The sequence below is a fragment of the Felis catus genome, chromosome B1, assembly GCF_018350175.1.
Source record: "Felis catus isolate Fca126 chromosome B1, F.catus_Fca126_mat1.0, whole genome shotgun sequence".
NCBI classification, from domain to species: domain Eukaryota; kingdom Metazoa; phylum Chordata; class Mammalia; order Carnivora; family Felidae; genus Felis; species Felis catus.
Window position 1 is genome coordinate 63,699,419 of NC_058371.1, and position 16,594 is coordinate 63,716,012.

The 16,594-nt window shown below is 39.6% G+C and overlaps 1 protein-coding gene across 4 annotated transcripts in view; it reads left to right on the plus strand.

Annotated features, from left to right (window-relative positions):
* The first annotated feature begins 2,079 nt into the window (after nt 1-2,079).
* The window catches only part of MARCHF1 (membrane associated ring-CH-type finger 1), an 867,957-nt gene continuing 853,442 nt past the window's right edge, over nt 2,080-16,594 (plus strand). For 3 of the 4 annotated variants that reach the window (XM_045055710.1, XM_045055711.1, XM_023252710.2), the window contains exon 1: nt 2,080-2,202. The gene's annotated coding sequence lies outside the window, so the exon portion shown is untranslated. Of the gene's footprint in view, nt 2,203-2,456; nt 2,897-16,594 lie in introns of those variants that run through there. The other variant, XM_023252707.2, reaches the window with a different exon arrangement.

The window sequence follows — 16,594 nt, forward strand, 5'->3', positions numbered from 1 at the left end:
ACATTTTACATGTTCTTTTATACTTTGATTTGGAAGAAATGATAAGTGACTATCCTTAAAAGCTTTTTCAAGGGGTGTCTGGGTAGCTCGGTGGGCTAAGAATCAGACTCTTGATTTAGACTCAGGTCATGTTCGCATGGTTCATGGGATTGTGCACTGGGTGGGGCTCTGTGCTAATAGCACGGAGCCTGGTTGGGATTCTCTCTCTCCCTCTCTCTCAAAAATAAATAAATAAACATTCAAAATAAAGGTTTTTTTCAACTCAAAAAACTAAGAATATCAACAAGGATGCTAAATACATATTTATGATAGATATTTATAACATACAATATATAAGTGATACTTAAAATAATTTGAAGATAAATAAATGCAAGTTAACACTTTTAGATTTCATACGCTATTTTCAAACTATGCCTCAGGGCCTTTTTGATATTTTATTTTTAAACATAATTTCTGATCCTCTTTTTTCACACTTTATCTTTTCCTAAGAAAAGTCCCAGTGAATTTCAAATGGATTTACAAGCCTATTTAATACAGTAACTAGCCTTCAAGTTGTTATTATACTGAGTCTTTCTCTTTGTATTTACAAAGATTCAGGAGTTCCTAATTGTACTAAGTGTATCTAGTCTTTACACTTAAAAAAAAAGTTTATTTGTTTATTTTGAGACAGAGAGTGAGAAAGAGAGAGAGAACAAGCAGGGGAGGGGCAGAGAGAGAGGGAGACAGAGAATCCCAAGCAGGCTTCACGCTGTCAGTGCAGAGCCCAGTGGTGGGCGGTGGGAGGCAAACCTACGAGCCCTGAGATCCTGACTTGAGTGAGGTTAACCGACTGAGCCACCCAGGTGTCTCTAGTCTTTATACTTCTAAAGGGTGATGGTGGATGAAGCCACTGGCAGAGTCTGTGTGTTGCTGAGGAGACACTCTCAGTTAATCCAGCCTAATCAGCACTGATTGTTAATGCTTCCCCAAGCAACGTTAGTTTCTTCCAGGGGTGAGAGTGGCAGGCAATTCTGGGGACTTCAAGAGACTCCTTGATGAGTACAGACAGTTGTTGGGATCTGTTCTTTGGACAGCAACAATTTTTAACAGGAGACAACCCTGGGTTGGTGGGGAACTGGGTCTCATATCTGGGGTGTGTGTGTGTTTCCATTAAACAGTACTGAGGAGGCTGTTTGTTCCTCCAAGAAAACATCTATTGATATTTTAAAGAATATCAAGCAAAAATAAAGTTGGCATCACATCTTTTATGGCTTTTAGTGAACCTCTCGTGATTTAAATGTTTTCATCAGCGATGGCAATCCTTTGGGTGAGGCCACGAAGAAGTCACCGCGAGAGTGTCCAATAGTATTTGGTGAGGAGGAAGTGAGGGAAAACTAAGGCCACGGGTGATTTTCTGTTATTCTTCTTCTCAAGGGAGTGATGGTCTTTTCCTTGTCAGTTTCACAGGTCGCCGTGACCCCCTCATTTCCGGATGTTTTGTTTCAGATTCTCTCGCCCATAAGCAGTATGAGTCTTTCTTCATCCTCTTAGCTGCTAGTCACTGAGATGGCCAGGGGCCAGACACCCTAAACTCTGAGGCTGCAGTTCTGGAGTCCAAGGGGTTCTAGGCCTTCTCCTGGCTGTACCATAGGAGTCCAGAGCCGTGCTGGGGCGCTACAGCGGCCAAGAAGCCAAAAAAAACTTTCTCCTTACCCTTGGAATTCGCCGTCAGTCTAAACACTGAGTTAGGAATCTTTGCAGCAGAGCCCGCACTTTTCGTCCTGGGCTTCATCCCCACCACGCCCACCTCGCTCTTCCACACCCTCGGAACCACCTTTCTGCAGACCCCTCCTCATCCGGGCCTGGACTCCAGTTATACTGGCCAGGCCGGTTGTGGGTACGCCTAAAGGCTCTGCCGCCGCCTCCGCCCGCGCTGCGTTCCCCGCGTGAGCGCTGGATTATTCTAGTCTTTGAGCATGGCAGATTTCCACCGGATGACATCATGGGAGCCGAGTGAGTGCCGGCTCCGAGAGGGGGACGGAGAAGGGGAGGGGGAGGAGAGGAGGGGAGAGGGCTGGGAAGCGGAGCCAGAGCCGGGTGTACGTCCGCAAGCTGGGGAGGAGCGCTCCGCCCGCTACTGACAAAGGATGGGAGGATGCCTGCGCCGCGGGATGCTCCTTGCGCTCCGCCGCGCGGCCGCCTGAGCGACTTCGCCCTCCGCCGGTGAGTGATTGCAAAGATCGTTCAATCCGCCTCGCTGCGAGCCCGTACCCTCCTCGGCTCCCCGTCCCGGGCGTCTGTGTCCCTGACCCCGAGCGGGGCTTGGCACAGCACCAGGCTGGGAGCATTGGCAGCAGGTGCCTTTGCCCGGTGGGTCCGCGAAGCAGCCGAGGCTCCTGGCTGGGGTGCGTGGTGGGTGCTGGGACCCAACTCCCAGGCGGCGGGCTCGCCTGCGGGCGCCGCTCGGGTGAGTGGAGACTGTGCCAGCCGGCTGCCCGGGGGTAGTAGTTACCTCCGCCGGTCCGCCAGCGCCCGCCCTGCGCGCTAGCCTTTTCTGGTGGCTCCCCAGTGCGCGGCGCGCTGTTTACACCAGCTTCGTACTAGTCAGCGAACCGCACCCCTCGGAAAGCGCGGAATCGATGACGGCCACTTTACAGGCTCACGAGCTTCCAGTGTGGGCTTGAGGGGGGCGGGCACCGATCACCCCAGGGCGGGCGCACGCCCAGGACCACCGAGGGCAGCCTTTGTCTTGGGTGTAGCGCTAATGCACTCAAATCTGAGTCAGGCTCTCCGCAACTGTCGAGTCGGATCCGGGTCCCCGGCACCCACCCGCCTGGGCGAGGGATGCCATTGTGTTCCTGCGGCAGGCGGGACTGAGAGCTGGGACTTGAGACACCAGAAGTGTCCTGCGCCCACGGTAAGTGTCGCAGTTAGACAGGTGCAGGGCGAGCTTCTTAAGCTCCTGGAAGTGAAGTGACTAATTGAGGCCGAATGACGCCCAAGTTCTGTCCCCTAGTGGTGTGAGTCAAAGAGCAAACTTAGGGAGACGCACTCTAGCTTTTTTTTTTTTTTTTTTTTTTTTCTGGTTTCTGACGCGCTTATTGTGAGGATTATTTGCGGCAGGTGGATGGAATTAGAAGCAGGTTCAGGATACAGTTAGGGAGATCCACGCCTTCCTGGCAATCCCTTTTGTTGTTCAGTAATTTCGGAAGAGGTTTTCTTGCTAAATGTGTTCGAGATTTGTCCTGTTACAGAGTTTTGAGGGCTTAAAGGGAAAAGATTCGGAACCTGCTCAGGTGTCTTAGAGTTGTGCTGCGTGTTAAGTGCTAGAAAGCCAAGATAGCAATACCCCGCCTCCTCGCTGCCTGCAGGTTTGACACACGTTTTATCGATGAATTCCTTCTGTTTGGGAAGAGTCCCAATTTTCAGATCACGGAGAAGTGGCGGTACCTATTGGAATATTTGATTTTGATATCACTTTATTTCCAGAAGTAACACATTGTTAAAAAGGTGGAAGGAATGAAAGTTTGTTACTTTGGGGTTCGGTTACTTTCTTTTGGAGTTTAATTCATGGCAATCTAAAATATTTAAAATTTTAAGAGCTATTTTATTTTCATGGATTTAGTGTATAATGATCCCCGAATATCAAGGAGATTCTTGTATGCGAGTTTGATATTCCAGTATCTAACATAATGGTAGGGTGTAAGAAAGTAACAACCTCAGTTATAATTCAAAGAGTAATTTCATTTTCCTTTTCTTAAAAAAGGGTTACTGGTTTTCCTTTAGACTGTTTCTTTTTCTTTAAAAATAGATGATCCAAGTGAAGCTTTTTAAAAACAGAAGTATAAAAGTGTAAAAGACCAGTGATTGCCCTTCTGATAAAGTTTGAAGTCTTTTTAGAACAGACATGATAGAAAATTATTTGAATTAAAACACGTGGTGGAAGTGAAAAAGGAGCTAACTGGGTGAAATGATGGAAGGAGATTTTACTAAATATAAATGGTGAGACTAAGAATTTCACATCAGTTTTGCTTTTGGAAAAGTGCACTGTGTGGCTTTTCCAGTCTTCTCTTGGGAAGTGCATAATTAAATCTTTGATTATGTGGTGTTATGTTGAGAGACCAATGATACGAGCTTACCTGTACCCAGGACTTTGGGGTTAGTGGCAACGTTTTCTCCTGTGATTCAGAAATAATTTTTATTTCATTATTTGTTTCCTGACTTATAAAGGGCTCCACCTGTTTCCTTAAAAGTTTCTTTCTTTTTAACTTTATTGTACTCGTCTCCTTATAGTAAAAGTTAAGGAGCTTTACATGAAGGTTCTTAGAGAGCCCCTTGCTCATGTTGGCTGTCTTACATATTATAGTGACAACATCTCTTTTTGAAACTAACCCTGTGAGCATACAGGCTGATGACGTGCTTATGTGATGGGGTACACCCAACATAAAAAATATACGTATGTATAAAATATATATAGTCCCAGTCACACAGTCAGCAAGTAATAATCCTAAGTAGGAGGTATATGGTATTTGGCTAGTGATTTTTTGGCAAGTGATATTTCCTTTGACAATAGAATGTGTTACTCCCTTTGAGGTAAGTAAAATTCCACATTAAAGATAGGTTATGTTTTATGTGTGAAATCTTTTATTTTAAAAATATTTATCCAAGAAGGTACAAAAAATGATCTTCACTACGCATACACTAGAGTATGTGAGGAAAGTTCTCAAAGTATGAGCATCTTATAAATATATATATATATATATATGATTTTGTATATTTAATAGGCAGTACAGTATTATTTTAAAAACATGAAGTAAAAGAATGTCCCTGAATTAGAGAATATTATCACGATGTTCTTTAATGTATTCACAAATATTTTGGCTATTTTGTTATGCAAGGATGCTTCACAGGAAAAGATGAGAGGAAGTTGCATTATCAGACAAAAGCAAAACTATAGTATATTGCTTGGAGAGGGCAATAGTGATGTTTTCAAGATTGTAGAAAAGAGCATGATGTCAGAATACTGGAGGATTTCTAAGAAAAAGATTATGTAGGAGGAATAAGTTTATATTATTTGGTGGCCTCTTGTTTTCCCTGTTCCAGCTGTTGGATTTGAACAGATACTGTAGAATCTCTGTAATACAGTGAAACTCTCTGCCTTCCTTGAGGCAACATTATATCTTGAACTCCATCAGAGATTGTCTTATGAGCTTTTCTATGGTGTTTTTCAAATACTAGTTAAAGGATGTTTTATGCATCACAAGACATTGTGGTGTTAACTCTTGCATAGGTCTTTGATAAATTGGTCAGTAAAACGTTTTTGGCTGAAAAGTTTTGGTGTCTCTGCTTCTTCTGGAGATCGAAAGTCAAGAGTGAAAGTCAACAGTTATGAAACAGTAGAAAATATTCAGGAGTGTCATAATATCTTATTCACTGGGTTAAAATAACATAGGTAATGGAGTTTTTAAAAACAAAATTAAAGAACATTTGAGACAAAATCTCCAGAAGCCCAGATCATCCCCTTGTTTATTATGTATTATGCCACTTAATGGACCTCTATAATACTATTATTTTATTTTTAGTTTTTTAGAAGATTTTATTTTTAAGTAATCTCCGCACCCAATGTGGGACTAGAATTTACAGCCCTGAGATCAAGAGTTGGGTGCTCTACGGACTGATCCAGCCAGGTGCCCCTATATTTATTTTCTACTTCCCAGTGTCAGAGTGATAAAAGCTGGGTAGGAAGGAAATGCATGTTCTAGTTTTGACTTTGTCATGTAATTGAGGACAGGCTTCTGAATCTCTTGAGCATTAGTTTCACTTTTCATAAAATAAAGATGATAACATCTGCCCTGCATTTCTCACAGGGTATGGTCCACACAGTAAATGAGCTGATGTGCAAAAGTGATTTCCAAAAAACAGGAAGAACTGTGCAACAAATACTACCTCATTACTTAACTTTGTAACTTCTAGATATTTTCAGTTAAAGAAGTAAACTTACATAGGGGTCCTGGTTGGCTCAGTCAGTTGAGTGTCTGACTTCAGCTCAGGTCATGATCTCCTGGTTTGTGAATTTGAGCCCCATGTAGGGCTCTGTGCTGAGAGCTCAGAGCCTGGAGCCTGCTTCAGATTCTGTGTCTCCCTCTCTCCGCCCCTTCCTCCCTCCCCCTCTCTCTCTTTCTGTCTGTCTGTCTCTCGTGCGCACACTCTCTCTCTCAAAAATAAATAAACATAAAAAAATAAAAAAATAAAAAAAGAAGTAAACTTATATAGAGGTGAATCTATATAGTTTGTGATTTCTATTTTAAACATCTGGTATTTTTAATTAGCTGCATTCTCGGCAATTCCTGTATTACAATTTATCATAAAACTTGCTAAATAGGTTGTTATGTATCTTTTAATTGCCAGTTTGCTGGCAACAAATTCTCTCATTTTTTGTGTGTCTGAAAATATTTTTATACAGCTTTTATTTTCATAAAGAATATGTAAACCGGGAGTAGAGTTTTTGTTTGGCAGTCATTTCCTGTGAACACTTGAAGTAGTTATTCTCCTGACTTGGGCTTCCATCAGACCTGTCAATCTTGTTTTGCAGGTCATGTGTCTTTGTCTCTGGCTGATTTTAAGATTCTTCATTTGTCTTTAGTTTTTTTCAGTCCTTCAATGATGTTAGTAGGTATGGTTTTCTTTTTGTTTATCCTCTTTAGAGTTTGTAGTGCTTTCTGAATTTGTGGATTGATGTGTTTCATCAGATGAAATTCATTGATGAGTTCTTGAAAAAAATAGTTCTACTCCATTCTGTTTCTTTTTTTCTGAGATCTCAGTTGTATGTTTAGTACATGGTTTCACTGTGCCCAGCATGCTCTTACACTTGTTTCACTATTTTCTACTCTTTCTTTCTCTCTATGTTTGTGTGGATATTTTCCTTTGATCTTTTATTCCAGTTTACTAGCCTTCTCTCCTTCACTATGGCTGTTATTTTCAAGCTCATCTATGGGTTATTTATTACTCTACTTAGTGTATTTTTTTGGTTTTCAATGTGCATTTCATTCTTTGCTACAGATACCAATGAATCTATTTTTCCACCTTTTCCTCTGTTACTTTGAGCATATTAATCAAGATCATTTGAAAGTTTTTGTTAGTTAACACCAATAAAGGGATTACTGTAGAACTTTTCTTCAGTGTCTGTCTTTACTCTTGATTTTAGTAATTGTGTATAAAAATTCTAGAAGCTCCAGATGATTTATCCAGGTCCAAAGAGTTGTCGGCACTCCTGCTAGGTGAATGAATTAGAGAGGTTGCCAGTCCTTATAATCCGATCAGTGACTGAGCTGACTCAAGTACTAATAGTCTTTATCCCTTGCGGGGGAACCTAGCTGCCAAGGCATAGATATTTAGAGCATCCACTGGTGCATTCACAGGTACTGAACACAATTCGGGGCACTACTGCTGAGAATCCTGCTCTTCTTTTCAGAAGCGTTCTTCTTAGTCCTTTAGCATCGTATTCATAGCTTCACATGTCAGCAGACGTCATGTGGCTAAAACCAGGCATGTGTCAGCTTGATGCTTCATCATTTATTTCTCGCTGGCATCTTGGTCCCTCCTGCACCTATTTTTTTTTTTTTTTTTATCTCCAGCCCCATACGACTGCCAGAATTTCTGCTGGATTCCCTACCCTGTTTCAGTGGTCCCCTGCTCATACTCTCAGCCTCTTGGTATTTGTCTAGATTGGCAAATGCTCCCACTCATCATCCCAGGGGATAAAAACACCATTAAAATTCAGCTTACCTCTTGGATGCTTCTTCCATCTGAAATCTTGAAGCTAGTAAATTCGAATTCATGGTAACTAAATATAACAAATTGGCAAAACTTTTCTTTCTCTTGGGAGTGCTATACACACACAACAAACACACACATGTGTGTATATATAAAACCCACTTTTTTTCTGAACAAAGGAACCCCATGGTATATGAATCATCCTAACTTGCAAATAAATTCCACATATAAGGAGTGGATAACGTGGAAAGTCTGGAGCTTCCCTCTTTCTAGAAACAACTATCTTTTTCAATTTGTTACTCAGACAAGCAACTGATACAGACTGATGTCTTGTCACTTGCATATAATAAAGTTAATAAGTTAAATGTGTATAACTTCTTTTCTTTTTGGTATATAGATGAATGTACCAATACCAAGAATATATTTCTTCCAGAAGATATGATGCAAAGGTTGGTTAGTAGTTTCAGAAGTAATATCTTTAACAATACACTTCAAGTATGACCTAAATTAACTACACTTCTGTGGATTGACCTAGAATTTTTGTTGAACCTGTCTAGTGATGGATAGATACTCAAAGTGAATTAAAATATGTAATTCCACTTCTAAGTGATTATAAAAGTTTCTTAATGTTTATTTTTGAGAGAGAGAGAGAGACAGAGCATGAGCAGGGTAGGGGCAGAGAGAGGAGACACAGAATCCAAAGCAGGCTCCAGGCTCTGAGCTGTCAGCACAGGGCCCGAGGCAGGGTTCAGACTCATGAACCATGAGATCATAACCTGAGCCGAAGTCAGACGCCCAACCAACTGAGCTGCCCAGGCGCCCCTTAAGTGATTATAAATTCAGGGTAATTTCAGGAGTAGAATTTAGTGATTCATCACTTACCTATAATACCCAGTGTTCATCTCAACAAGTGTCCTCCTTAATGCTCATTGCCCATTTAGTCCCATCCCCCATCCCAAACCCCTCCAGCAACCCTCAGTTTGTTCTCTGTATTTAGGAGTCTCTTACGGTTTGTCTACCTCTCTGTTTTTATATTATTTTTGCTTTCCTTCCCTTATGTTCATCTGTTTCATATCTTAAATTACACCTGTGAGTGAAATCATAATGATATTTGTATTTCTCTTACCGGCTTATTTCACTTAACATAATACACTGTAGTTACATCCACATTGTTGCAAATGGAAAAATTTCATTCTTTTTGATCACCAAGTAATATTCCATTACACACACACACACACACACACACACACACACACACACACCATATTTTCTTTATCTATTCATCAGTCAATGGACATTTGGGCTCTTTCCATAATTTGGTTAATGTCGATAGTGCTGCTATAAACATTGGGAAGCATGTGCCCATACAAATCAGCACTCCTGTATTCTCTGGATGAATACCTATAATGCAATTGCTGGATTGTAGGATTGTTCTATTTTTAATTTTTTGAGGAACCTCCATACTGTTCTCCAGAGTGGCTACGCCAGTTTGCATTCCCACCAGCAGTGCAAAAGAGATCCTCTATTTTCCACATCCTCACCAACATCTGTTGTTGCCTGAGTTGTTAATGTGAGCCATTCTGACAGGTGTGAGGTGGTATCTCATTGTGGTTTTGATTTGTATTTCCCTGATATTGAGTGAAGTTGAGCATTTTTGCATGTGTCTGTTAGCCATCTGGATGTCTTCTTTGGAAAAATGTCTATGTCTTTTGCCCATTTCTTCCCTGGATTGTTTGGTTTTTGGGTGTTGAGTTTGAGAAGTTCTTTATAGATTTTGGATACCAATCCTTCATCTGATGTGTCATTTGCAGATATCTTCTCCCATTCCGTCAGATGCCTTTTAGTTTTGCTGATTGTTTCCTTTGCTGTTCAGAAGCTTTTTATCTTGATGAGGTCCCAGTAGTTCATTTTTGCTTTTGTTTCCCTTGCCTCTGGAGACATGTCAAGTAAGAAGTTGCAGCGGCTGAGGCCAAAGAGGTTGTTGCCTGTTTAGTCCTCTAGGATTTTGATGGGTTCCTGTCTTATGTTTAGATCTCTTATCCATTTTCGATTTATTTTTGTGTATGGAGTAATAAAGTGGTCCAGGTTCAGTCTTCTGCATGTCATTGTCCAGTTTTCCAAAACCATTTGCTGAAGAGACTCTTTTTTTTTTTAAATGTTTATTTTTGAGAGAGACAGAGACAGAATGCGAGTGGGTTAGAGGCAGAGAGAGAGGGAGACACAGAAGCAGAAGCAGAAGCAGGTGCCAGGCTCTGAGCTGTTAGCACAGAGCCCGACACGGGGCTCGAACTCAGGAGCCATGAGATCATGACTTGAGCTGAAGTCGGACGCTCAACCGACTGAGCCACCCAGGCGGCCCGAGACTTTTTTTGATTGGATATTATTTCCTACTTTGTCAAAGATTACTTGGCCATATGTTTGTGGGTCCATTTCTGGGTTCTCTATTCTGTTCCATTGATCTGTGTGTCTATTTTTGTGCCAGTACCATACCGTCGTGATGATTACAGCTTTGTAATACAGTTTCAAGTCCAGAATTGTGATGCCTCCTGCTTTGGTTTTATTTTTCAGGATTGCTTTGGGTATTCAGGGTCTTTTTTGGTTCTATACAAATTTTAGGATTGTTTGTTCTATCTCTGTGGAGAATGCTGGTGTTATCTGGATAGCGGTTGCATTGACTGTGTAGATTACTTTGGGTAGTGTTGACATTTTAATAATATTTGTTCTTCCAATCCATGAGCCTGGAATGTTTTTCCATTTTTTTGTGTCTTCTTTAATTTCTTTCATAAGCTTTCTATAGTTTTTAGTGTATACATTTCTCACCTCTTTAGTTAGATTTATTCCTAGGTATTTAATGGTTTTTGGTCCAATTGTAAATGGGATTGATTCCTTGATTTCTCTTTCTGCTGCTTTATGGTGTATAGAAATGCGACCCATTTTTTGTACATTTATCTTATATCCTGCAGGTTTGCTGAATTCATGTATTAGTTTCAGCAGTTTTTTGATAGGGTCTTTTGGGTTTTCCATGTAGAGTATCATGTCATCTGTGAAGAGTGAAAGTTTGACTTTTTCCTTGCCAATTTGGATGCCTTTAATTTCTTTGTGTTGTCTGATTGCAGAGTCTAAGACTTCCAACACTGTGTTGAACAACAGTGGTGAGAGTGGACATCCTTGTCATGTTCCTGACCTTAGGGGAAAAGCTCAGTTTTTCCTCATTGAGGATGATATTAGTGGTGGGTCTTTCATGGTCTTATGATCTTGAGAAACCGTGGAGTTTTGAGACACAACCAAGTTGTTCAAAATACCTGGAATGGGTTCTTTCCCTCCCATCCTTCCTTTCAGTGTATTAAGGTACATTAGGAAACTCACCGAGGCTTGGTAAGAATGATAAATTAGGGACTGTGGTGTTCCTTGCTTGTTATTTGATGCTGACTCTCTGATGAGCAATGCCCTGATGCTCATACTGTGTGTCATATGCCTCTTGGAGTCTGATGTGTATCCTTTCAGTCTCACTTCCATTTCAGCCCCACTTCCAGGTCTTCCTGTGACTGTGGCAAACATTTTTGGCAGGCTGTGCCTCAGTTGTGTTGACTTCTTCTCACCTTGAACTTATGCAGAGTATCTTTTAACTGCTGCTCTGTGATTTGACCAGCATGTCTTATATATCCCTTTGCCCCTAAAAGTGCAGCCTAGAAGTTGGGAGAAGCTAATACCACTAGGAGAATCCGTCAATCAGTGGGAATAGGTGGGCAGTTGTGAGAGAGAAAGGCTTTCTGTAGTTCCCCCTGAGGGTCCAGGTTGAGTGGAACCTCATTTGGCCATGGTGACAACCCAACTCCATACTCTTATATTGGCTTTTATTTCCTATTTCACTTTACCTGGTGCCTCATTCTTACCATCTGGGATCACCTTCTGGTTTTGCACATGTTTTTTTTTTTTTTTTTAACTAAAATTTTTAAATTTTATTTTAGAGAAAGGGAGAGCAAGAGTGAGAGAGTGAGCATGGGAGCAGGGGAGAGGGACAGAGGAAGAGAGAGAATGAATCTTAAGAAGGCTCCATGCTGAGCATAGGGTTTGATCCCACAACCCTGGGAAAAGTTACGTGAAAAGTTGGATGCTCAACCAACTGAGTCACCCAGCCATCCCTGCACATAAGTTTCTATTTCACATCATTCTTTTGAAGGGAACTTGGCCTAAGATACGTGGTAAATTACTTTTTTTTCTGTGGAAGAAAAGGAAAAACAAACAAAAAAACAAAACAAAACAAGAAAGAACAAGAATCAGGACTAAGCCAATTCTATTTATAGTGAGAGAAATTGTAAGGAAAAAGCTAAAACAATGTATTTTTCAAAGGTGTTTTATTTATAAAGTCGTCATCTTTCAGGTCACCAAATGAGGCTATTTAAAGAATTCTTCTAGTAACTATAAGGTCATCTGTTGACCTAATCAATCCCCCCTTCCCCCACTTTTTGTTTTACTTCCCTTTGATATGTATGCCCTGGCTAGGTCCTGGTGGCAAAATGAGTAACAAAATGTGGCACAATTACTGCCTCTTTTGGAAAGTTTTATTTCAGTGAAATTAATTAACCACACAAATGAACACACACATGCCAGAGTGAATGCACTGATGAACAAGTACACACTGGTGAGAAAGCCTGTTGTAGGGGTTTGACTTAGCAAGGGAGACCTGAGCAAGCCTCTTTGAGAAGGTGACATGAGCTGACATCGATCAAATGGATGAAAACGAGTTAATTAGAGAAGGAAAGAGTTTTCAAACAGAGGGACAATGATGTGTGCGCAAGCCCTATTGTTGGGAAAGCTTGGCAGTTTCTAAGGAGTCACAGCCCGGAGGAGGGAGATGTGCCAAGTAGGAGGGACTGTCACAAAATGCTTTGAATATTAAAGAATGAAGTGTGTATGCATGAGTGTATGTGATTGTGTATGTGTGATGGTGACAGTAAGGAGGGGCCTCATGAATAAACCAGATGACATTTGAGCAAAAAACAAATGTGTGAAACATCTGGGGAGAATATTGTATGATATATGCAGACTAACATACTTAAAGTTATGAACATTTAAAAGTATGAGAATTGTAGGAATGGATAATTTTGAAGTTAATGCATTTCTAAATAAATATAGAGTTGAAAGAAAAGGGATATTTATTTATTCAATTTATTTGTCCTACCTCATGGGGATACCTTAAGAACTGTCTATGAGGCTTTTAAAATTCTTGACTTCTAAGGAGTTTTACAGTGTTACAAAAATTTATGTATTTTTATTAGTTATCTGTTAGTTTTTAAGGTGGTAGAATTGTAGATAGACTTTCTCTTTTTTTAATTTTTAAAAAATGTTTATTTTTGAGAGTATTTATTTATTTTTGAGAGAGAGAGAGACAGAGTATGAGCAGGGGAGGGGCAGAGAGAGAGGAGGCACAGAATCTGAAGCAGGCTCCAGGTTCTGAGCTGTCAGCACAGAGCCCGATGTGGGACTCGAACCCATGAACAGTGAGATCATGCCCTGAGCTGAAGTCGGATGCCCAACCGACTGAGCACCCAAGTGCCCCTAGACTTTTCTCTTTTAAAAGTATTTCAACTAAACTTTTACTTGAGATTGATTTTAATAGTGTAGCACACAAAGAGTGTATATAGATGCTGCTGAAGTATGGTGCATAGCCACATTTAATTACTCAGTCCCAGAAGAGTTCATGTACTTAAGTTTTAATATAGTTACATTGCCTAAGTACTCACACAAGTTTGGATTCTGCTTTTGCTAATTTCTCCCAGATTTGAGATGTAAGAAACTAGAGACATATTACTTTCTACCTAGAACTATATTTCCTTTGATATTTCTTAGCAATTTTGCCTTAATGGAACCCAAAGTTGTATTTAAGACACGGTGTGAAATGACCCTCTAAGATGTAGCATAATATATATAATGGTCTTGCCAGCAGTACTCCCTCTTTCATGAGATAGCTTGGTTTATTTTTATAGGTTACTTTTAAACTTAATCTTTTATGAAATCTCTTAAGTCTATTATTTTAAAAATATTTAGTAAGTACATGGGAAAACATGTATTTATTCAGTAATTACTACATGAAACAAAGATTTGTGCCATGAACAATGAGAGGGAATTAGAAGTGGGGGAATTAATTGGGCAGATTATTAGGATGTTGAATAACAAGTATCAAAGGTAAAGTCTGAGACATTTAAAAAAAATGTTTATTTATTTTGAGATAGAGACAGGGCAAGCTGGAGAAGGGAGAAAGATAGAGTGAGATGCAATCCCAAGCAGACTCTACGCTGCCAGCGCAGAGCCTGATGTGAGGCTCAGTCTCATGAACAGCGAGATTCTGACCTGAACTGAACAAAATCAAGAGACAGACGCTTAATGGCTTAACCGACTGAGCACCCAAGTGCCCCTGAGACTTTTTGATTTGTTCCTTACAACATTCATGTTAGAGGATAACCACCCTTAGGCTCTGAAAAGCAGAATCATTAAACTTCCTTAGCTTTTGTAGACCAAAATTAAGAAAAGAATCTTAAAAGCAGTGGTAATAGACACTATTTCCGTGGACTTTTGTTATGAGGATGAGCCATAGTTACCAACTTATAGATATTGTTAAAAATGATGCAAAAGGTGTTAAAATTTTTTCAACACAGTACCCAGTAACCCGGGAAGGCCAAAAATATATTTTGGGGACATGTAAAGGAATCTTTGTGTTAGAAGTCTAATTACACAAATCTGTTTTTCTTTACATAATAAAAGTAAGTGTTTCAAAATGTTGATAGTGGTCCTGGGACTGTGGTTAGTTTTTTACCCTACTTCTCCTTATTTTCCAAATAATTTTTCATAAGTATGATTTCTTTTGACAAAAAAAGTTAGATACTTCTTGAATGGAAAAAAAAAGATGAAGCAAAACTTGAAAGTGATAGCTTCTGTTAAATCTGAATAGTTCTCTTGTGGGTGTTGGTTATTTTTTAATACTTTTGCATTTATCTGTATATCTTTTATGATAAAATTACATATAGAGAAAAATGATGTGAAAAAAATCTTCTATTTCATGCTAAGTTACACTCTATGGAGATACATCTAGTGCAAAAATTTCTTTGAATAATTTGCCTCTCAACAGTATGAGAGACAACTCTTACTGGGATCTAAGAATTTTTTTTTTCATTGAAGTTGCATTAATTTCAGGTGTACAGCATAGTGATTAGACAACTATAATTATGCTCTGCTCACCAAAAATGTAGCTACCATCTGTCACTATACAACACTGTTACAGTACCATCAACTGTATTCCTTATGCCGTGCCTTTTATTCCCAGGACATTCATTCCATAACTGGAAGCCTGTGTCTCTCACTTTCCTTCACCCATTTTGCCCATCCCCCCAACAACTATCAGTTTGTTCTCTGTATTTATGGGTCTGTTTCTGCTTTTTGTTTTGTTTTGTAGATTCCACATACAAGTGAAATCATATGGCCTTTATCTTTCTTTATCTGACTAATTTCACTTGACATAATACCCTCCAAGTTCATCCATACTTTCACAAATGGCAAGATCTCATTCTTTTTTTATGACTGAGTAACATTACAGTGTGTGTGTGTGTGTGTGTGTGTGTGTGTGTGTGTGTGTATCACATTTTCTTTGTACTTGATCTGTCGATGGGCACTTGGATTGCTTCCTTATCTTGAGTATTGTGAGTAGTGCTGCAGTAAACATAGAGGTGCATATATCTTTTTGAATTAGTGTTTTTTGTTTTCTTTGAGTAATGTTTGTTTTAAATAAACCCAATAGTGGAATCACTGGATCATATGATATTTCTATTATTAATTTTGAGGAACCTTGATACTATTTTCTACAGTGACTACAACAGTTCACATTCTCAGCAGCAATGCATGAGGTTTCCTTTTTCTTTACATTCTCATTCTCTCTTGTCTTTTTGCATCTAGTCATTCCAACAGGTATATTGTGGTTATAATTTTCATTTCCCTGATAATTAAAGAGGTTGAACATGTTTTCATGTGCCTGTTGGCTAACTGTATGTCTTTTTTGGAAAAATGTTTATTCAGGTCCTCTGCCTATTTTTAAATTAGAAATCATGTTTGTTTTAAATAAATTGTTTTAAACAAGTCATTGTCATCTCTAACTTGTTCTAATAAATAATTACAAGAACAATTAAAAATTACTAAGTTTTACTTTTATGTGCTTTTGTGTGCTTTCATAGCACATAAACCTATATTTTTTCCTCTTAATGGTGGTAACAGTTATGTAGATTACAGACTCTGAACTCACAAACCCTTTTGTCCATCATGGGCTCCTACTCACTTAGCAGCCTTGGTGTGAATTTGATCATATGCACTTCCCCATGTGGGTGCTCAGTCGGGGTGGGGGGTGTCTATGCTTTTAGAGATGGAATGTTTTTATGTTCTTCCTCAGTCAGAGAACAATTATTATATTTTACTTACGGAAATATCTGTTATATAAAGAAAATTTGAAAACTTATTTTAAATAGAAAGTCTCAGTTTCCCCTCTGAGAGAAATGGGAAACAATGGTAGTTGGAAAAAGTTGACTCTAAGCCATATTGAGTTGTTTTGAAATAATCTCCATTACTTCCTGAGGTGACACTGGTCAAACTGCTTAACCTGTTTGAATGTTGGTTTCCTTTTCTGTAATACATGAATGATAGTACCTCCTTCCTACAGTTGTTGTGAGGATTAAAGGTAGTAAGTAAATTTTCTTTAATGTTTATTTACTTTTGAGAGAGAGAGAGAGAGAGAGAGAGAGAGAGAGAGAGAGAGAGAGAGTGAGTCAGAGCTTGAGAGGGGAAGGCCAGAGAGAGAGAG